Genomic DNA, 25,693 nt, shown 5'->3' with positions numbered 1-25,693 from the left:
ATCTGGTAAGGGCTCCGTCCCCTCTCCATAGACACAAAGATGCACCTTTGCCCAACATCAACATGCACATTTGTGCCACTAGCTTTCATGAACCTTCATGATGGACCACAAATATCTTGTAGGCATCCCTAATAGGGCACATGAAAGCTCTCCACTTTTCTCCAATGCATTGTCACACAAGCATGTTGATTGACATTTTTGAAGAAACTCTACAAGCAGCATCTCAGTACAGCTGCTCTCGTGCGCAGGAATGAAACCACAAAGCGCTGAGCAGCTTTGCCCTGGACCCTGTCACACTGACCTTGTAAAATATTTGTGACATGGGAAAAGCAAACTCTTGTTAGCCACTAATGCAAGTTTCTGGAAGTGTTGAACTTAATTATCAAATGCAGCAGAAAAAGCTTCCTTCTAATTTGCCCTTAAGTATATGAGGGTAAGTCGCTGGAGCCCGATGTGCATGATTATAATAATACAGGATTTATATAGCGCCAACAGTTTACGCATCGCTTTACATCTTGAGGGTAGACAGTACAAATACAATACACTTTAAGGAAACAGAGGGCCCTGCTCCTTAGAGCTTACAATCAAAGAGGGAAGGTCATGAGATACAAGAGGTTATAACTGTGGGGGATGTGCTGATGGAGAAAATAAATGTGCAGTTGTTAGGTGGGGGCCAGATAGGCTTCTCTGAAGAGATGAGTTTTCAGGGATCTTCTGAAGTGGACAAAGTAGGAGAAAGTCAAACAGATTGGGGTAGAGCATTCCAGAGGATGGGAGAGGCTCTGGAGAAGTCCTGGTGGAGAGCATGGGATGAGGTGACAAGGGAGCTTGAGAGCAGGAAGTCTTGGGAGGAGCGAAGAGAACGATTTGGTTGGTATTTTGAGACCAGGTTAGTGATGTAGCTGGGGGCCAGGTTGTAGATGACTTTGTAAGTAATTGTTAGTATCTTGAATTTATTTCTTTGGTTGAGTGGCAGCCAATGGAGGGATCGGCAGAGGGGTATAGCAGACACTGAGCGGTTTGTGAGGTGGATGAGCTGGGCAGCAGCGTTCATGATGGACTGAAGTGGGGATAGCCTATTTAGAGGTAAGCCGGTGAGGAGGGAGTTTCAATAGTAGAGGCGAGAGAGGACCAGGGCATGGATTAGAAGCTTTGTGGTGACATTGGTTAGGAAGGGGCATATCTTGGAGATGTTGGAGGTTGAGGCGGCAAATTTTTGGATAGCGATTGGATGTGGTGCCGAAAGGTTAGTTCAAGGTTTCAGGATTACACATAGGACCTTGATGTGGGGGGACAAGTTGATAGTTGAGCCTCTGATTTTGACATAGAAATCAGAGGAAGTGGCACATAGGGGAGGAAATATCATGAGCTCAGTTTTGGATAGGTTGAGTTTGAGGAAGTGATGTGACATCCAGGCTGATTGGTCTGTTAGTAAGTTGGTGACATGTGAGGAGACAGATAACGAGAGCTGGGGGAGGGGGTGGAGAGATAGATTTGGATGTCATCAGTGTAGAGATGATATTGAAAGACATTGGAATGCAATCAACTGACCCAGGGAGGTGGTGTAGATTGAGAAAAGGAGAGGTCCAAGAACAGAACCTTGGGGGACCCAGACGGAGAAAGGAAGAGGAAAGGAGGAAGTAGAGTTGTAAGTGACACTGAAGGAGTGGTGGTATAGGTAGGATGAGAACCAGCCAAGAGTACAGTCATGGAGACCAAAAGGAGTGGAGTTTTTTGAGGAGGAGGGGCTGGTCCACTGCGTCAAATGCAACAGAGAGGTACAGCAGAAGTAGTACAGAATAGTGTTCATTGGTTTTAGCTGTTAGTAGGTAATTTTTGAGTTTAAGGAGAGTGGTTTCTGTGGAGTGTCGAGGGCTGAACCTGGACGGAAGGGGGTCAAGAAGTTTGTTCACGAGAAAAGGTGTCAATTCCAAAGTATAGGAGGCTGTTGTGTCAACCTGGGTGTTTTTGGAGAATCCCAAGAGCAGTTTGAAGAGCAAATGTTAAACGATGAGAGTGTCACAAATCAAGTCCAGTAGAATTTTCCTTTCACAACAAAAAGGCAAGAGGGTACAGCCAACACATTCAGGGGCCTCACAAATCCCCCTTCATCAGGGCTCATATGCTGGCAATGATTGGACATAATACTGCTCAGGTAATTGGGGGGAAAAGAAGAAGATTGACAGTTGTCCCCATGCTGTGATTACATTACTTAAACTTTCCACAATTACCTGTCCAGTATTCTCATCAATCAATGCCAGTATACAAGCCCTGTTAAAATTTCTACTGGACTTATCTTTGATTTCAGCTCTCATCCTTTTAAGTATATATAATCGTGTCATTAAGAAAGATTCTGTATCCTCACCAATTTTGGGCGACAAGTTGTCTTGTGGTCTTTATTCCATTCCTGAGCTCAAGAAAACAGATACTCTGCCCCGAGCTACATCACCAATCTTGTCTCCAAATATCTTCCAAACCTTCTGCTCCACTCCTCCCCTAGACCTCCTGTTCTCAAATCTCCTCCTCCCATGCTCATCTCCAGGACTTCCCCAGAGTCTCTCCCATCCTCTGCAACTTTCTACCTTAATCTGTGTAGCTATCTCCTACTTTGGACGCCTTTAAGTGATCCCTGAAAACTCATCTCCTCAGGGAAGCCTATCACGCCTCCAGCTAACAACTGGACCTTTAACTCTTCCCATCAGCTCATCCCCCCACAGTTATACAACTTGCCCCAGCCTATTAGATTGTAAGCCCTTACAAGCTGGGTTCCTCTTAACCCTCTTGTTTCTCATTGTATTGTAATAACTGTACGGTCTCTCTTTAGAGATTGTACAGCGCTGCGCAAACTGTTGGCGCTATACAAATCCTGTACACTCATAATAATACTAGGAGAGAACTATGTAGGCTGCCATTGCTGACCTTCTAAAAATGCCATCTGCCTGGCTATCTCAGGCTTCAATTCTCCAAGCAGCAGGATGGGTCGAGGTGCCAACATCTCAGTACAGATTTCCCGCAATCCAGCCCTTGAATTTTCCTTGTACGGGAACATCGGTTCCAGATTTTAGCTTTTGATTGGTTTATAGAAAGCGGAACGGAGAAGGATGGTTACCGACTGAACGCTCTGAGTCGCTGTGCTTTATACATTTCTTGCTGGATCATTAGGCATATGTACTCACTTACATAATGAAGCATCAATACATAATGTGGTTGATGCCCGCTGACCTCACATATTACCAAGAATGTGCCAAGAATCCTTTATTTCTTCCTTGCGTATACGAGATGGCACCATGATGCATCTAAGTCTACTTTTGCGGCAGCCTCCATTTTAGACCAGGGTGTCCACCATGCGATGAATTGACGTACAGTAAACGCACCAACACAATCAATGTCCAAGGAGGACAGTGGTGCAGACAACCATATTCAGGGACATGGGGAGGTTTACTAAAACTGATGCAGCTGTGCTTATTAACCAGCTATCTTCTAACTCAGTGGTCATCAACCCTGTCCTCAGGGCCCACCAACAGGCCAGGTTTTTATGTATTACCTTGGGGAGATGCAGATTAGTTAAGCTTTGACAATAAGGCTCCATTCACACTTGTTTGATTTGTTATGTGACTTTGGATATCAAAGTGGAATGACAAATCGAACCCCATCCTTTGCAAAGGCACCTGTTCAAATCGGTGCAATTTAAAGTCACAGCAACTTTGAAAAGGTGCCTACACTACTTTGGTGCGACTTTGATCCATAGAATGTAAAGTCATATCAAAATTGCACCAAAAAGCCGCACCAAAGTCTGGAAATCATGGGACTTTGGAGACACACTAATGTGAATGGAGCCTTAAACCGGCAAGTTCTTTATCAATAGAAAATATAACATTATTTTTTCATTAGAGGTATTTATATAGAACTGACAATTTATGCAGCACTTTACCTTTTGTACATTCACATCAGTCCCTACTGTCAAGGAGCTTACCATCTGAGGCTGGGTTCACACCTACGTGAATTGGACACGGGTTTCTCCGCAGCCGATTCGCATAGCAGGAGAACGTGACCGGCTCTCTATGGAGCCCCTTCACATATCTCCGGGGCGGCTGCGGAGCGCTCTGCACAGAAACGCTGTGCGCCTTTAACTCAGTTTCAGGGCCGAATTCAGGCAAAGATTTGTCCCTGAACCGGAGAATGGGGACGAGGGACAAACACACAAACTCCATGCAGATAGTGTCCTGGTTGGGCATCAAGCTGAGGACCTCGAGGCATAGGTGCTAACCATTAAGCTTTTTACCTCTATTCTAAAGTGTATATAAAGCCATTTTTTTTACATTTGGATAGAGAAGGGAAGGGTTAAAACCTCTCTTGGTTTACTTTTTGCGGTCTGTGTCTCGTTAGGGAGATTTCCCCAAACTTCCTGTCCTGTAGATGCAACAGTAAAATCAGAAGAAATCGCCTCTAACGCTTCATTCACACCTATGCATGTTGCTTTTGAGCGTTTTTGCAGTGCTTTCAGATACGCGTATTGCGATTTTATGCTTTTTTTTCTGTTTAGCCAATTTGTTGTTGGGCACATTAAATAATTGCAAAACTCATGAAAAACGTGCTTAAAAACGCACAACATGCTTTTCTGCAGTGTCTCCATTGAAGTCTATTGAACCGAAAAAAAAACTGCGTTTTGTGTTTAAAAAAAGCCCCTGACCCTTTCCAAAAAAAAAAAGGAGGCACAAAAATGCATTGATGTGAATGTGCTCCATAGGAACCAGTGTTAAAAAAAAAAAAAAAAAAAAACACACAATACAGGTCCTGCAAAAAAGCATAAAAAAAAAAAAAACGCATTGCTGTGAATAGAGCCTAAGACAAGTATTGAAACAAAAGGCATCACAGTTGGAAAAGGGGGAAGGGTAAAACCTCTTGTCAGTTTACGTTTTGCTGTCTGTGCCTCATTAGGGAGATTTCCCAAATCGTCCTGTCGACACAACAGGAAATCAGAGGAAATCCCCTCTAAAGCCCCATACACACTATTAGATTTTCTGCAGATTTTTGTCTTCAGATTTACCAAAACCACGTAGTGCAAGGGCCTGCCGCAGAATCCCTACGCATGCTCGGAAACAATTCGACGCATGCTCGGAAGCATTGAACGTCATTTTCTCGACTCGTCGTAGTGTTGTACGTCACCGCGTTCTTGACGGTCGTAATTTCAGCGAACTTTTGCGTGACCGTGTGTATGCAAGGCAAGCTTGAGCGGAATTACGTCGGAAAAGCCGCCTTTTTCCGACGAGAAGTCCAATTGTGTGTACGTGGCATTAAAGTGGTTGTATAGCTATTTTTTAAACTTTTACCTACAGGTAAGTCTATAATAAGGCTTACCTGTAGGTAAAAAAAAAAAAAATCTCCTAAACCGTACTCCCCTTGTAATGAGCCGCTGACTGCAGCGGCGCATGCGCACAGGGGATTCTCGGCTGAAAGCCCGGCAGTCGTTGGACCTTGCCGGAAAGAAGTCTCCAGCGCACATGCGCGGGAATGAGGACATCGATATCGCGGCTCCTACCCCTCACAGCGCCGGAGCCGCGATACCCAGAAGACACGCCGAGGGGAAACGTCAGCTCCCTCGGCGTGGACCGGGTGAGATGACGGCGCCTCGTTCTAAGGTGAGTATCTCATAATGAGCTAGTATGCGGTGCATACTAGCTCATTATGCCTTTTCCCTTACAGGTGTAGGGAAAGAAAAAAAAAAAGTCAGCGGGTTTACTAACGGTTTAAGGTTTGACCGCATATTATATGGTTTTAGTAAATCTGAAGACAAAAATCTGCAGAAAAGTGTGTATGGGTTCTAAGACAGATATTGAAACAGGCATCACAGTTGGAAGAAGGGAAGGGTAAAACCTCTTGTCGGTTTACGTTTTTGCTGTCTGTGCCCAATTAGGGAGATTTCACCGAAACTTGCTGTCCTTGAGATGCAACAGGAAATCAGAGGAAATCCCCTCTAAGACAGATATTGAAAAAAAACAGGCATCACAGTTGGGAGGTGAAAACCTTTGTCGGTTCTTTTTTTTTTTTTTTACTGTCTGTGCCTGGTAAGGGAGATTTCCCCTCACTTCCTGTCCTGGAGACACAACAGGAAATCAGAGGAAATCCCCTCCAAGACCGTTATCGACCCAACAGGGATCCCAGTTGGAAGATTTACCCTCACCAACTACAGAGCAGTAATGGACGAGCTGGATAGGCTTTTTACAAAATCATTCCAAATTGTATATCTAGCCACTCATGCTACAATCTAAAGCTTACACTCTGTCCTATGAATGCACTTCTCTAACATTTCAGTTGTCAAATTTTTTTAAATTTTTTTTTTGGTTATCCAACCTAACTCACTGGATTGTACAATTAGATTGTAAAGTGTGTAGGCAGTTTAAGAAAGATTTTTGAAGACAAATATTGAAATATTAAGTTTTACACAATCAATATATTATTGGGCATGGGCAACTCTTGAGAAATATGCGGTTCAGGAAATCATTACCCTTTGCGGAATGATGTTTAGTCCGAGAAATCTGAAAAAAACAATGGTCTCAGGTCTATGGCTAATCTACACAATGGCTGGCAACTATGTAATCTCTATGGCTAGCCTACGGAACAGTTGGCAACTATACAACCCCTAAGAGTAACCTTTGGGACAGCTGGCAAATATGTATCTAAAAGACTAGCCTACAGGAGAGCTAGAAACTATGCAACTTCTATAGCTAGTTTATGGGGCAGTGGACAACTATGTGATCTCTATAGCTAGCCTACGGGGCAGCGGGCAACTATGTGCTCTCTATAGCTAGCCTACGGGGCAGCGGGCAACTATGTGCTCTCTATAGCTAGCCTACGGGGCAGCGGGCAACTATGTGCTCTCTATAGCTAGCCTACGAGGCAGCGGGCAACTATGTGCTCTCTATAGCTAGCCTACGGGGCAGCGGGCAACTATGTGCTCTCTATAGCTAGCCTACGGGGCAGCGGGCAACTATGTGCTCTCTATAGCTAGCCTACGGGGCAGCGGGCAACCATGTGATATCTATAGCTAGCCTACGGGGCAGCGGGCAACCATGTGATATCTATAGCTAGCCTACGGGGCAGTGGGCAACCATGTAATCTCTATAGCTAGCCTACGGGGCAGTGGGCAACCATGTAATCTCTATAGCTAGCCTACGGGGCAGTGGGCAACTATGTGATCTCTATAGCTAGCCTACAGGGCAGTGGGCAACTATGTGATCTCTATAGCTAGCCTATGGGGCAGTGGGCAACCAAGTATACTCTAAAGCTAGCCTACGGGGTAGTGGGCAACTATGTAATCTCTATAGCTAGCCTACGGGGCAGCGGGCAACTATGTGATCTCTATAGCTAGCCTATGGGTCAGCGGGCAACCAAGTATACTGTAAAGCTAGCCTACGGGGCAGCGGGCAACTATGTGATCTCTATAGCTAGCCTACAGGGCAGCGGGCAACTATGTGGTCTCTATAGCTAGCCTACGGGGCAGCGGGCAACTATGTGGTCTCTATAGCTAGCCTACGGGGCAGCGGGCAACTATTCGACCTCTATAGCTAGCCTATGGGGCAACGGGCAACTATGTGATCTCTATAGCTAACCTACGGGGCAGCGGGCAACCATGTGATATCTATAGCTAGCCTACGGGGCAGTGGGCAACCATGTAATCTCTATAGCTAGCCTACGGGGCAGTGGGCAACCATGTAATCTCTATAGCTAGCCTACGGGGCAGTGGGCAACTATGTGATCTCTATAGCTAGCCTACAGGGCAGTGGGCAACTATGTGATCTCTATAGCTAGCCTATGGGGCAGTGGGCAACCAAGTATACTCTAAAGCTAGCCTACGGGGTAGTGGGCAACTATGTAGTCTCTATAGCTAGCCTACGGGGCAGCGGGCAACTATGTGATCTCTATAGCTAGCCTATGGGTCAGCGGGCAACCAAGTATACTGTAAAGCTAGCCTACGGGGCAGCGGGCAACTATGTGATCTCTATAGCTAGCCTATGGGTCAGCGGGCAACCAAGTATACTGTAAAGCTAGCCTACGGGGCAGCGGGCAACTATGTGATCTCTATAGCTAGCCTACAGGGCAGCGGGCAACTATGTGGTCTCTATAGCTAGCCTACAGGGCAGCGGGCAACTATGTGGTCTCTATAGCTAGCCTACGGGGCAGCGGGCAACTATGTGGTCTCTATAGCTAGCCTACGGGGCAGCGGGCAACTATTCGATCTCTATAGCTAGCCTATGGGGCAACGGGCAACTATGTGATCTCTATAGCTAACCTACGGGGCAGCGGGCAACTATGTGGTCTCTATAGCTAGCCTACGGGGCAGCGGGCAACTATGTGATCTCTATAGCTAGCCTACAGGGAAGTGGGCAACTATGTAATCTCAATAGCTATATAGTCTAATACATTATATTAATGTATGTAATCTCTATAATCCTCCCAGGACCTCCTGCTGTCTAGCTCCCTTGTTACCTCCTCTTATGCTCGTCTTCAGGACTTCTCGAGAGCCTCTCCCATCCTCTGGAATTCCCTGCTCCCGTATATCCGATCAGCCCCTAACCTGTCCACCTTTCGGAGATCCCTGAAAACTCACTTATTCAGGGAAGCCTATCCCACACCCACATAACAAACCCATCAAATCATTCTCTGCATCGATTACCTTTTGTACCACCACCCCCTCTCTTTAGAATGTAAGCTATAGGAGAAGGACCCTCCTGTCTTCTGTATTGTACTGCAATTGTGCTGTCCCCCCCCCCCTCTACATTGTAAAGCGCTGCCTAAACTGTTGGCGCTATATAAATCGTGAAATAATATTATTATTATTATTATTATTATTATTATTATTATTATTAATAATAATAATGTTAGCCTATGGGGCAGTGGGTAACTATGTGACCTCTATGGCAAGCCTACAGAACAGTTGTCAACTATGGATCTCTAAGACTAACCTATGGGACAGCTGGCAACTATGGATCTAGAAGACTAGCCTACAGGAGAGCAAGCAACTACGTATAAACTAACTTCTATAGCTAGCCTATGGGGCAGTGGGCAACTATGCTAGCTATCCTACGGTATAGTGAGCAACTATGTAACTTCTATAGCTAGCTTAGGAGACAGTGAGCAACTATGTAATCTTTATAACTAGCCTACGGGGCAGTGGGCAACTATGTAATCTCTATGGCAAGCCTACAGAATAATTGGTAACTATGTATCTCTAGGACTAACCTATGGGATATCTGGCAACTATGTATCTATAAGACTAGCCTACAGGAGAGTTGGCAACTATGTAACTTCTATAGCTAGCTTATGAGACAGTGGACAACTATGTAATCTTTATAGCTAGCCTATGGGGCAGTGGGCAACTATGTGATCTTTATGGCAAGCCTACAGAACAATTGGCAACTATGTATCTCTAGGACTAAACTATGGGATAGCTGGCAACTATGTATCTATAAGACTAGCCTACAGGAGAGTTGGCAACTATGTAACTTCTACAGCTAGCTTATGAGACAGCGGGCAACTATGTAAACTTTATAGCTAGCCTACGGGACAGTGGGCAACTATGTAATCTCTATGGCCAGCCTAGGGGACAGTTGGCAACTAATAAATCTCTATAGCTAGCCTATGAAACAGCTGGCAACTATGTCATCTTTATGGCTAGCCTAAGGGACAGCTGGCAACTAAGGTAATCAAAAGAAATAGGTACCTTGTGGATTGCAGGTCACCGATCTCCAAAGCTCGGCACTCCTCTTTCAGTAATAAGAGTCCAAGGTCAATCGCGGGGATGGACAGGTGCAGATGAACCAGTTCCTTGCAAAAGTTGAGGAAACACAAGATGAAATCCACTCTGCTCAACCTCCCAATGGAGCCTAACGGGAGCCCAATCCTAAAATCAGTGGGAAGTGGAACTTCAGCGGGTCCCGGGGAGCCCCTAGAAATGCTGCTTATGAATGAAGCCACCTTTGATGGATGGATGGAGGTGGGTGGGAAGGTGATCTCGCTCAAGGGGGAAGATACACTGGGATCTATCTGATCTCTCTTTCCAGTTCCAGATCTGCACCAAGCAATGCCTGCTCAGGGCTCAGCAGACTGTCTCTGTGTGTGTGAAGCTCTGGATCTGGGGATTTGGAATAAACTGCACTAAGGGGGCAGGAGGAGGGGGCTTTAAATTAACCCTTTAAGGGCAGCCTGGACCTCCCCTTCCCAAAGGGCTTGCCATTTCCTCATTAAAGAGCCGTTAAAGTCATCAGGGTGAAGTCACTTAGGGGGTCTTTAGTGGGTAAATAGCAGGTAACTTGAGAGGAGCTGAAAAGGCGAAAAGAAAAAAAAAAAAAAAAAAAAGAAAAAAAAAGTTACAAAGGACTGAATAACTGCTGCAGATTAGATCAAGCAAGTCCCACATCCGTCCCAGCAGAGACTGAGATGAAGGGGAGGAGGAGGGCTCAGGAGGGGAGGGGGGCCTGGACTACACAGAGGAGATATTCCTAATAAAATAGCACAGGGGGGTCAGGGGCGCCTAAGCGCATCATTCCAGTGGGACACCTTCTTTTTTTTTTTTTTTTTTTCAATAGGGTGCATGTGGAGCCAAGACCTGGTGGTCTTTAACAACAGATCTGAGAATTGTGCATTGGCGATTGCGCTCACCTTGGCTTAGCTCTTTAGCGGCCGTGAGCATCAGACTTGCTGGTTATTATTAATATTTCATACAAGCATTTATATGGCGCTGACAATTTACGAAACACTTTACAATTTGTACATTCACATTGGCCCCATCCCTCAAGGAGCTTACAATCTAAGGTCCCTATTAGGGATGAGCTCAGGTGTGTTCGGGGGTCCTAGTCGGGAACCCAGGAGAGCGAGCCCGCCAGGAAGGTGTCAAAGTACTGGGCCAATCATAAATGGTCAAGATGTTCCCCCAATCCCACAGCCGCATCTATACACAGCCCTTGTGTATGTGCAGGTGGAGGGCGGGGAATGCCTTGGCTGCAGACAATTGGCCCAGTACAGGTGACAGCTTCCTGGTGGGCTCGCCCATGTGGGTTTGGACCAGGATCTGCACTAAGGATGAGCTCTGGCGTGTTCGCAAGCTGCGCGTGCAGAGCCCGCCAGGAAGTCGGCACTGCGCTGCGCTAATCACAGGCAGTGAGACATTTCCCGATGTGCAGAGATCAGGAAATGTCTCACTGCCTGTGATTAGCGCAGCGCAGCACCTATTTCCTGGCGGGATCGGCACGCGCAGTTTGCGAACACGCTAGAGCTCATCCTTAATTTGCACACGCTTGAACTCATCCCTAGTCCTTACCCCACATCCATACATACACATACTAGGACCAATTTCAGCCGGCCATACACTGGACGGATTTCAGCCAGTTCCTTAACCGCTTCAGCCCCGGAAGATTTTACCCCTTTCCTGACCAGAGCACTTTTTGCGCTTCGGCACTGCGTCGCTTTACCTGACAATTGCGCGGTCGTGCGACGTTGTACCCAAACAAAATTGGCGTCCTTTTTACCCACAAATAGAGATTTCTTTTGATGGTATTTGATCGCCTCTGCAGTTTTTATTTTTTGCGCTAAAAACAAAAAAAGAGCGTCGATTTTGAAAAAAAAGCATTATTTTTTACTTTTTGCTATAATAAATATCCTCCAAAAATATATATAAAATATATATTTTTCCTTAGTTTAGGCCGATATGTATTCGTCTACATATTTTTGGTAAAAAAAAAAACGCAATCAGCGTATATAGATTGGTTTGCGCAAAAATTATAGCGTCTACAAAATAGGGGATAGATTTATGGCATTTTTATTTAAAATTTTTTTTTTTTATTAGTAATGGCGGCGATCTGGGATTTTTATTGTGACTGCGACATTATGGCGGACACATCGGACACTTTTGACACTATTTTGGGACCATTGTCATTTATACATCGATCAGTGCTATAAAAATGCACTGATTACTGTGTAAATGACACTGGCAGGGAAAGTGTTAACCACTAGGGGGCGATCAAGGGGTTAAGTGTGTCCTAGGGAGTGATTCTAACTGTGGGGGGGGTGGGCTACTAGTCACATGACAGCGATCACAGCTCCCGATGACAGGGAGCAGTGATCTCTGTCATGACACAAGCCAGAATGGGGAAATGCCTTGTTTACATAAGCTTCCCTGTTCTGAGGCTCCGTGACACAATCCGCGGGAGACCGGCGGACATCGAGTCCACCGGTCCCGTGGGCACGGTCAAGCTGTATGCAACGGGCGCGCGCGCTGCCGGCTCTTAAAGGGGACTTACAGGTACACCCATTTGCCCACCGCTGCCATTGTGCCGATGTATATCGGCGTGCAGCGGTTGGCAAGTGCTTAAAATTTACTTAGTGGGTGTCCCCATCAACCCTCTCCCACCCGACATATTTCCATTGAAAAGTCTAAGGACCAGTTCACACCACAAAAATACACTCCAGATCTGGATGTATTTCTGCGTGTGTGTTTTTGATGTGTTCTGGTGCTTTTTTGGTGCATTTTTGATGCATTTCCAGATGTGTTCCAGATGATTTTTTTTTCTGTATTTTTTTTTCACTCTCCTGGGGTCCGGTGCGTTTTTGATGTGGTTTTTGATGAGTTTGGGTGTGTTTTACCACGTTCCAGTACAGTACTTTTTTTTTCTGGAATGGGAATGAACTGGAACTGCAAGCAGTGGTGTGAACTATGCCATGGAAAACCATATTACCTACTTTCTATGCTTTTGGGATGCAGAAGAAAAAGCACTAGAGCACATGTGGTACTAGCACCTAAAGCCGGCCATAGACAGATCGAAATTAGATATGAATTTCGATCCATCTATAGGCAGGCTGGTTGCACCGAAGTCGATCTAGTGGTTAACTGCAGTACAACCAGCCTGCTGTTTTCTTTCATATGATTGCTGCCGCTAACCATAGGCCATCTTTAAGGCAGGGCAAAAGGGGCAGCTGCCCTGGGCCCCATCATTGTTGTGGGGCCCAAAGCAGCTGAGTCATACTTGTCAACTATCCCAGTTTAAATTCCCTTGTCCCATGAAGTTTTAGTCCCGTGCTGTGTCCCGATATCTCAGTGTGAAGTTCTGTTACTAATGCTGCCCAGCTCTGCCCTATTGCCATGACTCACCTGCAGACCCCGTGTTTACATGTAAATAACCTGCATTAATATGTAAATATCCGCAGACTGACAGTAACCTGTAGCAACCTTGCAGTAATAATCTGCAGTAACCTCTAGCAACTGCTTAGTGAGTGGTAAGGATGTCCAGTAACCTCTAGCAACCAATCAGTGAGCAGCATTGATGTACATTAATCTCTAGCAACCAATCAACAAGCAGAAGTCATGTGCTGTAACCTCTAGCAAATGATCAGTGAGCCGTAATGTGTGCTGTAACCTCTAGCAACCAGTCAGTGAGCGGTAATGATACCTCTGGCAACCAATCGCAATCGCTGCCTGATCTGAATTAGTAAACTGATTTTGAGTCTAGCTGCTATTTATTGTATGTCTCAGAACAGGTAGAAAGTGAAATTGCATGGGGGAGGGGGGGGGCCAAGAAAATGTTTGCCCAGGGTCCAATCAATATTAAAGACGGTCCTGCCGGCAGCAGTGACCATTGTATTTTGGCAGCGGGGAACCCCTCCTGCTGTCAGAAAACAGTAGTGCTGCGGGAGGGATTCCCCTACCAACACTGAGCCTAGGTTCCCACTGATGCGATGCGGGAACCAGTGCGATTACAGCTCCAGTTCCCGCATCGCATCTCTCCCGCAGGAGGTTCTCACTGCCTTCGGCGAACCGCTGCAGGGGTTCAATACAATGTTACTGACAACCCCCAGACCGGTTCACAGATCGCAGTGCGAACTGTGAACTCGCACAGGAATCGGATCGCATAGGTGAGAACACCCATGTGATCCGATTTCAGTGCGGAGGGGGAAGTCCCTGCAATTTTTTTCCTGCAAATTTAATGCGAGTTCAGCCGTACAACCGCATGGCTGAAGTCGCATTTCACAGACATCGCATGCGATCGGCACCTGCAGTGCGGGTGCGAATCACATGCCATGTCTCAGATCACGCTAGTGTGTACCTGGGCTGAATGTTGGTGAGGGGGAATCAAGCGATTTTCTTCCTTTAACCCGAAAATTGCATAACATAATGATAGCCTAATGCTAGCCATACACCAGCCGAAAAAAAACGCATTTTCGAAAAACACACGGTTGTGAGAGCAAACTGTATCGCTATCCTGTAATGATCGAATTTTCGAGCGATAAATTGTTCAATAGACATACATGAATCAGTTTCTTGTTCGTTTTTTTGCTTCCGGGTCACATATGCGCAGTCCCAACAGTTCAATTTTTCATGGGCGAGAAACCCATTAACCTTTCAATATATAATTTTTCAAACTTGTCCCTTAATGTTTTGGTTCAAAAATGTCACATCTGATTTTCGACTTGTGGCCATTCCAGTGGAAGTAAAACCCTCCTATTGTTTTCAGACAAGGAAGCGGCCATCTTGGCCTCTGTTTGATCTTGAACTGCCATGATGATGCCCATGTGATCAGTTCTGACACCAGCCATTGGATGCTTTGACAGTTTGGTTGAGAGCACAACCAATGTGACAGTTCGATTCCAGCAACTGCCCGGAATGTAACTTTTTTTTCTAAAAACCAATGGGTTCACCTCAACTGGGCGAAAAAAGAAAAAAAACTGTCCAAATCATAGATTTTCAAATGATTTTTTGGCCGAAAACACAAGAGTATATTTAAAGACGCTTCCATTGAAGTTTATGAGGCCAAAAATGCGTATGTAGCGCATCCCCTGAAGAGAAGCAAGTGGAATGGGATCCCCCACCCTGCACAGCCAGGCACACTGAATGTTCACAGGCACTCCAGAGTCGGAGAGCAGTCCAGTGCTTTGTTGTTGTTTTCTTGTTTTATTGAGGGATTAGAACTTGGAAAGGGAAATTATGGGATGCCCACTTGACTTCAAACAGCTCCAGGGACAACTTCTCTAGTATACAGTCTATATACACTCTTTCACTTCCTCCAGTACTAGCTTGCTTGCAGAACTCCAGCTGGCACACTGTTTTGTGGATCTGACAAAAGCACTCATTTCGATTTTAGCAATAGCCCTTTACAGGCAGGAACCCGAGGACAAATTCAGTGTCCAGCATATATCCCTGTGGCTACTGATCCCAGCACCACCTCTTCAGGCACTGCCAACCTACCTGGCTGCAGCTGCCCTTTTCACTAGCCCTCCTGGCTACTTCTCCACCGTCCTCCCAGACTGGCACTCTCCCCGCAGTCATCCCCGACTGGCACTCTCCCCACCGTCCTCCCAAACTGACACTCTCTCCACCGTCCTCCCAGACTGCCACTCTCCCCGCAGTCATCCCAGACTGGCACTTTTCCCACAGTCATCCCAGACTGGCACTCTCCCCACAGTCATCCCAGCCTGACACTCTCTCCACAGTCCTCCCAGACTGGCACTCTCCCCACAGTCATCCCAGAATGGCACTCTTCCCACCATCCTCCCAGACTGGCACTCTCCCCACCATCCTCCCAGACTGGCACTCTCCCCACATTCCTCCCAGACTGGCACACTCCCCACCGTCCTCCCAGACTGGCACTCTTCCCACAGTCCTCCCAGACAGACACTCTCCCCACCATCCTCCCAGACTGGCACTCTCCCCACAGTCCTCCCAGACTGGCACTCTCTCCACAGTCCTCTCCCCACCGTCCTCCCAGACTGGCACTCTCCCCACAGTGCTCCCAGACTGAGACTCTCTCCACAATCCTCCCAGACTGGCACTCTCCCCACAGACCTCCCAGACAGACACTCTCCCCACCATCCTACCAGACTGGCACTCTCCCCACAGTCCTCCCAGACTGGCACTCTCCCCACAGTCCTCCCAGACTGACACTCTCTCCAGAGTCCTCCCAGACTGGCACTCTCCCCACCATCCTCCCAGACCGGCACTCTCCCCACAGTCCTCCCAGACTGACACTCTCTCCAGAGTCCTCCCAGACTGGCACTCTACCCACAGTCCTCCCAGACTGGCACTCTCTCCAGAGTCCTCCCAGACCTGCACTCCCTCCAGAGTCCTCCCAGACTGGCACTCCCTCCAGAGTCCTCCCAGACTGGCATCTCCCCACAGTCCTCCCAGACTGGCACTCTCTCCAGAGTCCTCCCAGACTGGCACTCTCTCACACAGTCCTCCCAGAGTGAACACTCACCAGCCCACCCGGCTGACTTCTCAGGAGATCTCTTGGACATGCTGACTCTCTCCCGCTGTCCTCTCCTTGCTCCTGTGCCTCCAGGTAGGTCTTCCTTCATGTGTTGTAGAGGATCCCTCCAGCACCCGAGCCCCAGGCAGGAGGTCACCCCCCCCCCCCCAGACTAGGGGGCGCCCTGTGAGGGCCTCCAACAACCTCCTTAGCACTCCATCTCTATCTTCCACCCTACTGCCCCTGCTGGCCTGACCCATGCACATTTATGAGGTAAACAAGCCCCCTTCCAACTCCTTCTGCTGGGGATTGGGACTGATCTCATAAATATGCCAAGCAGATCCTCCTAGCTTCTGCCCACTACTTCTAGAAGCTTCTCCAAGGTTCAATAAAGCAGGGGGAGACACCAGAGATTCTTCTTGTTGAAGTAACCAGCCTCCCTGACCTCCCTGAGTCACTCAGCCCTGACACAGATTCAACCCAGGCCTGGCTCTCAGCCGAGCCAAATTTTCCTACGCCGCAGCTAACTACGTACACCTAATCTAAACACTAGAGGGTGCTACACTCAACACGACGCTAACAGATAAAGCTCATGTACCTTTTTTTTACGTGTTAAAGTAGAACTATAGGCAAAACTTTTTTTCCATTTTGGATAGACTAAGAGCCCTTTCACACCGGCCCGCTATTTTTAGCGGCGTTTTACCGTCGGATTAGCGCCGCATTTCGGCCGCTAGCGGGGCGCTTTTACCCCCGCTAGCGGCCGAGAAAGGGTTAAAACCGCCCACAATGGGCCGCAATAGCGGCGTTTTGCCGGCGGTATCCCAGCGCTGCCCCATTGATTTCAATGGGGAGCAGCGGTGGAGGAGCGGTAAATACACCGCTCCTTCACCGCTCCAAAGAAGCTGCTGGCAGGACTTATTTTCCCGTCCTGCCAGCGCAGCGCTCCAGTGTGAAAGCCCTCGAGCGATCGCGGGCACGAGAGGCAGGACAGGGACGTGTGTCTGTTCTGTTCTGAGAGCAGATGCAGATTGTGAGTTCCTAATAGCTAGGAACAGTGATCTGTCATCTCCTATAGTCAGTCCCCCCCCCCCACAGTGAGAACACACAGCCAGGGAACAGAGTTAACCCCTTGATCGCTCCCTAGTGTTAACCCCTTCCCTGAAAGTGACATTTATACAGTAATCAGTGCATTTTTATAGCACTGATCGCTGTATAATTGTCAATCGTCCCAAAAATGTGTCAAAAGTGTCCGATATGTCCGCCATAATGTCACAGTCACGATAAAAATCGCAGATCGTCGCCATTACTAGTAAAAAAAAAAAAATTAAAAAAAAATGCTATAAATCTATCCCCTATTTTGTAGACGTGATAACTTTTGCGCAAACCAATCAATATATGCTTATTGCGATTTTTATTGCCAAACATATGTTGAAAAATACACATCAGCCTAAACTGAGGAAAAAAAATAGCTTTTTTAAAAAAAAATTGGGGATATTTATTATAGCAAAAAGTACAAAATATTGTGTGTTTTTTTTTTCAAAATTGTCGCTCTTTTTTTGTTTATAGCGCAAAATATAAAAACCGCAGAGGTGATCAAATACCACCAAAAGAAATCTCTATTCGTAGGAAAAAAAGGACGTCAATTTTGTTTGGGTACAACGTTGCACGACCACGCAATTGTCAGTGTCGTATCAAAAAAAATTGGATTAATAAAAAAATTGGTAGATGATGGACTTTTTAGGCATAACACAGGTATAGATTAAAAAAATAATATTTATTAGAGAATTTAGAATTGGGACAATTGCATACATTTTTTTTTTTTTCGCAAAAAATTGGTCATTGAGCAGCAAAATCTTCCGGGGCTGAAGTAGTTAATATTAAAAGAAATATTTTTTCCTTTAATTATACTTTAAATTAAAATTTAAAGTGCCGCGAAGGTACAGAATATAAAAACGGACTTTCCAAGTCTGCATGAATACATCCTTAATAGGTCAGAATACACAGAAGCATTATGATTAAAGCTCCACCTTTTATCAATAAAAAGCCTTGAGCTCCAGTCAGTGACTTTGCCTAGGCTGAGATGATGTCATCAGCCTGCTGCAGGCCTGAGGAAGTATTTCCTCAGTCTCCTCTCTGCCAGTGACCAGACTGCAACATCTTGACGGTGAAATGCTGCAGCAAGGGGCTGATATGTGTCAGACAATTGTGAACACAGCCAAGACCCAGGATTTACATGACCGTGTCATCCCTGAGCTGGCATCTCAGTCCCGGAAGTAGTGACCCTGGATGATGCCGGAACAAATATGGTATGATAGTGGCTTCCATCTGGGAAAGTCACACATTAACCCCTTGTCGACCACCCCACCTATATGTACTACATGGCAGCGACTCTTCTGCGCGAAATCACGTACAGGTACGTGATTTTTACTACCAGGTCTGCAGTGCGCACGCATGCCGGCAACCAGCTGTGATTGGACACCAATCAGCGGGTCTGGCGGACTCAATGTAAACAAGGCAGATCGCTGTTCTGTGACAAGGGAAGACAGAGATCTTGTGTTTCTGCTAATCTCAGATCTCCGTCTTCCCACAGGTAAAGTACCTCCACCACAATTAGCAACCACTCCCTAAGCACACAGTTAACCCTTTGATCGCCCCTGATGTTAAACCCTTCCCTACCAGTGTCATTAGTACAGTGACAGTGCATATTTTTTTTCGTACTGATCACTGTATTAGTGTCACTGGTCCCCCCCAAAAAAGTATTAAAAGTGTCACTTTGTGTCCGATCGTCCGCCGCAATGTCGCAGTCGCGCTGATCGCCACCATTACTGGCAAAAAAATAAAAAATAAATGAAAATTCCATAAGAATATCCCATAGTTTGTAGACGCTATAACTTTTGCGCAAACCAATCAATATATGCTTATTTGGATTTTTTACAAAAAATATGTAGCAGAATACATATTGGTCTGAATTTATAAAGAAATTAGATTTTTTAAATTTTTTTATTGGATATGTTTTAGCGCAAAAAGCACCGCCATTACTAGTAAAAAAAGAAAAAAGAAATGAAAATTCCATAAAAATTTCCCATAGTTTGTAGACGCTATAACTTTTGCGCGAACCAATCAATATAAGCTTATTGAGATTGTCCACCGCAATCCCACTATAAGTCACTGATTGCCGCCGTTGCAATTAAAAGAAACAAAAAAATAAATGAAAATTCTGTAAAAATATCCCATAGTTTGTAGACGCTATAACTTTTGCGCGAACCAATCAATATACACTTTTTGGGATTGTCCGCTGCAATGTCGCAGTCCTGCTATAAGTCTCTGATCGCCACCATTGCTAGTAAAAAAATAAAATATAGGTGAAAATTCCATAAAAATATCCCATAGTTTGTAGACGCTATAACATTTGCGCAAACCAATCAATGTAAGCTTATTGGTATAGTCCGCTGCAATGTCGCAGTCCCACTAAAAGTCGCTGAACGCTGCCATAACTAGTAAAAAAAAATAAAAAGTAAATGAAAATTCCATAAAAATGTCCCATAGTTTGTAGACGCTATAACATTTGTGCAAACCAATCAATATAAGCTTATTGGTATAGTCCGCTGCAATGTCGCAGTCTTGCTATAAGTCGCTGATCGCTGCCATTGCTAGTAAAAAAAAAAAAAAGTAAATGAAAGTTCCATAAAAATATCCCATAGTTTGTAGACGCTATAATTTTTGCGCAAACCAATCAATATATGCTTATTTGGATTTTTTACCAAAAATATGTAGCAGAATACACATTGGCCTGAATTGATAAAGAAATTTTTTACATTTTTTTATTGGATATGTTTTATAGCAGAAAGTAAAAAATATTGTTTTTTTTTTTTCAATATTGTCGGTTTTTTTTATGCTTTTAACGCACAAAATAAAAACCGCAGAGGTGATAAAATACCACCAAAAAAAGGCTCTATTTGTGGGAAGAAAAGAACATCAATTTTATTTCGATACAATGTTGCACATTGGCGCAATTGTCGTATTGCAAAAAATGGCCTGGTCATGAAAGGGGGGGGGGGGGACATGTGAAGTTTGCTTCATTCAGAATTAAAATTCGGAGGAATTTTCGTTATTCGGAAATTCAGATGTATCCGAATTTCTGAATTAGAATAGTACCGAATTTCAACGAATCCGAAATAACGAGAAAAAAGATTCAGACGAAGTTTGAATTCGAAAACTTTTCGAATAGTTTTCCAATTTCCAAAGAGAATAAAATAGAATAGAAAATAAAGGAATAGAATAAAAAAATAACAATTTTCTATTCTATTCCTTTATTTTCTATTCTATTTTATTCTTTTTGGAAATTCGAAAACGATTCAAATTCAAAAACTATTTGAATTTGAAAACTATTTGAATTCAAAAAGCTTTCCAATTTCCAAAGAGAGTAAAACAGAATAGAAAATAAAGAAATAAAATAGAAAAAAAATATATATTTTTTTTCTATTCTATTCCTTTATTTTCTATTCTATTTTATTCTTTTTGGAAATTGAAAAAACGATTCGAAAACTATGCGAATCTGAATTCCAATTTCCAAAGAGAATAAAATAGAATAGAAAATAAAGAAATAGAATAGAAAAAAAAATTATATTCTATTCCTTTATTTTCTATTCTATTTTATTCTTTTTGGAAATTGGAAAATTATTCAAATTCAAAAACTATTTGAATTTGGAAAACGATTCAAATTTGAAAACTATTTGAATTCAAAAAGTTTTCCAATTTCCAAAGAGAATAAAATAGAATTAAAAATAAAGTTATAGCACAGAAAAATAATTTTCTATTCTATTTTATTCTTTTTGGAAATTGGAAAACGATTCAAATTCGAAAACTAATTGAATTCAAAAATTTTTCGAATTCCAAAACTATTCGAAAATTGATTAGAAAGTTTTTCGAATCGATTCGAAAACGAACAAACTAAACGAATTCCGAAAAAGAATTAAACGGATGAAACTAATTTAACTAAACGAATTTATGTAAATAACGATTCGAAACAATTTTTTTCGTTCTGCACATGTCTAGTGTAAACTATTTGAGCCAACTGCAGTTCTTCTTTATTTTGGATAGATAAGGGGAGGTTATAACCTCTGTCAGGTTTTTTTTTTATGCCATCTGTGTCCCATTGAGGAGATTTTTCTTCACTTCCTGTCTCATAGCCAATAAATGGAAGTGAGAGGAAATCCCTCTAAAGTGAAGAAATCCATGGTTGTCACCAGAACTAGTGTCCCCATTGGACGATTTCCCCTCTATTCCTTTTCTGGTGGCCACCCAAAATTTGGGATTTCTGTTTTGCTTTCACTCTCGTTGATAACGGTAAACAGAGCAAATAGAGACGGTGAATCCCCATAGACAGCAATAACAACCTGACAGGGGGGCGTATGTGTTTTTTTACTGTTTATAACCACTTCAGCCCCGGAAGATTTGGCTGCTCAATGACCAGAGCACTTTTTGTGATTCGCCACTGCGTCGCTTTAACTGACAATTGCGCGGTCGTACGGCGCTGTACCCGAACAAAATTGACGTCCTTTTTTTTCCCACAAATAGAGCTTCCTTTTGGTGGTATTTGATCACCTCTGCGGTTTTTATTTTTTGCGCTATAAACAAAAAAAGAGCGACAATTTTGAACAAAACACAATATTTTGTATTTTTTGCTATAATAAATATCCCCAATTTTTTTTTTTTTTTAAAAAAGCAAATTTTTTCCTCAGTTTAGGCCGATATGTATTCTTCCACATATTTTTGGTAATAAAAATTGCAATAAGCGTATATTGATTGGTTTGCGCAAAAGTTATAGTGCCTACAAAATAGGGGATAGATTTATGGCATTTTTATTATTTTTTTTTACTAGTAATGGCGACGATCTGAGATTTTCATCGTGACTGTGACATTATGGCGGACACATCGGACACTTTTGACACATTTTTTGGGACGATTGACAATTATACAGCGATCAGTGCTATAAAAATGCACTGATTACTGTATAAATGTCACTGGCAGGGAAGGGGTTAACACTAGGGGGCGATCAAGGGGTTAAGTGTGTTCCCTGACTGTGTGTTCGATCGTAGTTCCTGGTTATTAGGAAGTCACGATCTGTCTCTCCTCACAGAACAGGGATTTGTGTGTATACACACACACACGTCCCTGTTCTGCCTCTCTTGCCTGCGATCGCTCGTGGCTGGCGGTCATCGCGACCGTCGGCCACGAGCATCGGCACCCCCGCAGTGCAGCGGATGCGTGCCTGCTATCCCGCTTAAAGGAGCCAACGTATAGCTACGACGGTTCGCGGGAACGTGCCGACCTGCCACAGTATAATGATGGCGGCTGGTCAGCAAGCGGTTAAAGTGGAAATCCACCCACTTTTACAACTCTTCAGCATCCTTCACTAAACTGTGCACTGTAAACGAATTGGATATTTAAAAAAAAAAATTCTCAGCACCTACTGTATATCTGCTGTATTCATTTTTCACTTCCTCCTCCCTGGCCGTGGCCCATCGCATCATTTCCTGTTTGCAATGCCTTCTGGGAAGGGGCGGCAACTTCCTCTGACACTGCCGTTGCTATGAAATTCCTGACCTGAAACCTATTACACTGCTTGTGCTACACTGAGCATGTGCGAGATCTGCAAGGCTGAGATCCAGGAAGAAATACAGTCTGGCTTCAGATGCCCACACTTAAGATGGCCACGGCCTGCTGTAAGTTTATAAAATAACAAACTACTGCTATAAACTAACAAAACAGACCTTAGTTTACAGACTAACTTTACTAGAATACATTAAGCTTGTGTATTATAGGGGTATTTTTATTTAAAAAGTATAATTTCGGCCGGAACACCACTTTAAAGTGTAGTTCCGGTGCATTTTTTGGGTGCCTATTACCCAGCATACACCTGTGAAACTTGGGCAGGTTAATTTTTGTTGCGTTTTTGTCGCGTCTTCTATTCATTTTAATGGAGACCTGCGTTGTTTTTTTTTGGTGCGTTTTTCAAAACCGCACCAAAGATGAGGCAAGCGGGACTTTTTCAAAAAGCACCGCACCCACAGCGAAATGGTGTGAAGAGTCCCATAGGATTTAAAGGGAATGCGTTTTTTTGTTGTGTTTTTAGCACGGTAAAAATGCATCAGTGTGCAAGACGCCAAATCTCTCCTGAATGAGGGGAAATCCCTAGACCAGTGATGGTGAACCTTGGCACCCCAGATGGTTTGGAACTACATTTCCCATGATGCTCATCTACACTGCAGTGTAGTTGAGCATCATGGGAAATGTAGTTCCAAAACATCTAGGGTGCCAAGGTTGGCCATCACTGCCCTAGACAGTCGTCACTGGAATTGGTGCCCCCCCCCTCCGTGGGGAAGATTTCCCCTTACTTGCTGTTCCTGTGAGAACTGTAAAATTTAAGGTTGCTCATAACTCACGACCAAAAGAGAAGGGCGAATCTCCCATGTTATCTTTAGACAGAAGAGGTCAGCTTTAAGGCTGCAGATGACAATAACAAATGGGTTCCGTGTTGCGTAATCCTTCGTATATCTCATCATTTGCTTAGCCGTAAGAAAGCCGATCGCACAAATAAAAAAATAAAAAAAACAGCCTAGGAAGAAATCCGACAGCCGCTGTGTCTAGCCACTGACGCAGGACACATCTGTTTATCAATGTACCTTATGTAAAAATCATCATGCAAATAGTTCCGGAGTGCAGGAATTATTTGTGTTCGTGATTTGGCTAAAACCACCATTGTCTGGATTCCTGGAACTGGCCATTATGCAAAAAACATATACCTCCCCAGACCATGGGTTCACGCGCCTTACAGATTTATATCGACACAGGACACAGATGTCATGGCTATTATTCATTGTTAGGATGCAGGCGGTTACTGCTATTATTTGTTGTTAGGATGCAGGCGGTTATTGCTATTAGTTTTTGGGATGCAGGCAACTCTTGTACTCTAATAGAGTATATACACTGTATTTGTGCTCTACACTACATGCATGTAAACATCAGCAGGCTCTACCACCCAGCATCCTTTTGTTGCTAGGACGCAGGTACCTGTGGCCACCTAGCATCCTTCTGTTGCTAGGACTCAGGTATCTTCTACCTAACGTCCTAACATTATACATAAGTAAATGTTAGCAGTTTCTGCCACCTAGTGTCCTTATGTTGCTAGGACACAGGTGCCTATGGTGACCTAGTGTCCTTCTGTTGCTAGGACTCAGGCAGCTTCTACCTAACGTCCTAACATAGATGAGGCCTATCCTGGGCACATCTGGCTGCTAGGCTGGAGATGAGGCCTATCCTGGGCACATCTGGCTGCTAGCCTGGAGATGAGGCCTATCCCGAGCACATCTGGCTGCTAGGCCGGAGATGAGGCCTATCCCGGGCACATCTGGCTGCTAGGCCGGAGATGAGGCCTATCCCGGGCACATCTGGCTGCTAGGCTGGAGATGAGGCCTATCCCGGGCACATCTGGCTGCTAGGCCGGAGATGAGGCCTATCCCGGGCACATATGGCTGCTAGGCCGAAGATGAGACCTAACCCGGGCACATCTGGCTGCTAGGCCGGAGATGAGGCCTATGGCGACCTAGTGTCCTTCTGTTGCTAGGACTCAGGCAGCTTCTACCTAACGTCCTAACACAGATGAGGCCTATCCCGGGCACATCTGGCTGCTAGGCTGGAGATGAGGCCTATCCTGGGCACATCTGGCTGCTAGGCTGGAGATGAGGCCTATCCTGGGCACATCTGGCTGCTACCCCAGAGATGAGGCCTATCCCGGGCACATCTGGCTGCTAGGCTGTCTGAAGGCCTATCCAGAAGCAAGAGAGAAGCACAGGGTTGGGATTGCAGTTTGCAGTCCAACCAAAAGTGACGGTTCTGCCGGCCGGAGAACCTGTCGTGGTCGGAGGTAAAGGGGAAGCGGTCGCCACTAAAAGACCATCCACCTTGTTACCAGGGACCACAGTGATTGGCTGAAGCAAGTACCGGAGCAGTATTCTCACCAACCGGGGACAGTGAAGAATCTGGAAGCTTCAGTGGGTATCAAGCCAGGGACCCAACCAGCGGAGGTGACGCTTGCAGAGCAGCCTTGTGAGTCAAGCCAGGGACCGAGCCGGTCAACGTAGGTGAAGCTTAAGAATTATCTTGTGTGCCAAGCTAGGGACCCAGCAGAGAAGCCGGGGTGACGCTTGAGGATGATACTACCCTCAAGATTGGAGGAGCTCAAGGGATTCGGTGTCAGTGAATCAGATGGTCTAGTGAGAGAGAGACTGGGAGCTCAATGGGCTGAAGAACTACAAGAAGTGATTGTAGTGGAAGTGAAGGAACTGTGATGCCCCGTACACACGGTCAAAATTTCTGACAACAAATGTTCGATAGGAGCTTGTTGTCGGAAATTCCGACCGTGTGTAAGCTCCATCGGACATTTTCCATTGGAATTT

At 45.0% G+C, this 25,693-nt stretch overlaps 1 protein-coding gene across 1 annotated transcript in view; it reads right to left on the bottom strand.

Moving 5' to 3' along the window:
* The window catches only part of NOTUM (notum, palmitoleoyl-protein carboxylesterase), a gene marked incomplete in the record, with an annotated part of 77,675 nt that extends 67,237 nt beyond the window's left edge, over positions 1-10,438 (bottom strand). The window contains 1 exon segment of the mRNA XM_073606712.1: positions 9,722-10,438.
* Positions 10,439-25,693: the final 15,255 nt, after the last annotated feature.

Source organism: Aquarana catesbeiana, linkage group LG12 (assembly GCF_042186555.1).
Source record: "Aquarana catesbeiana isolate 2022-GZ linkage group LG12, ASM4218655v1, whole genome shotgun sequence".
Lineage (NCBI taxonomy): Eukaryota > Metazoa > Chordata > Amphibia > Anura > Ranidae > Aquarana > Aquarana catesbeiana.
This window is presented reverse-complemented; position numbering and strand designations above follow the sequence as displayed.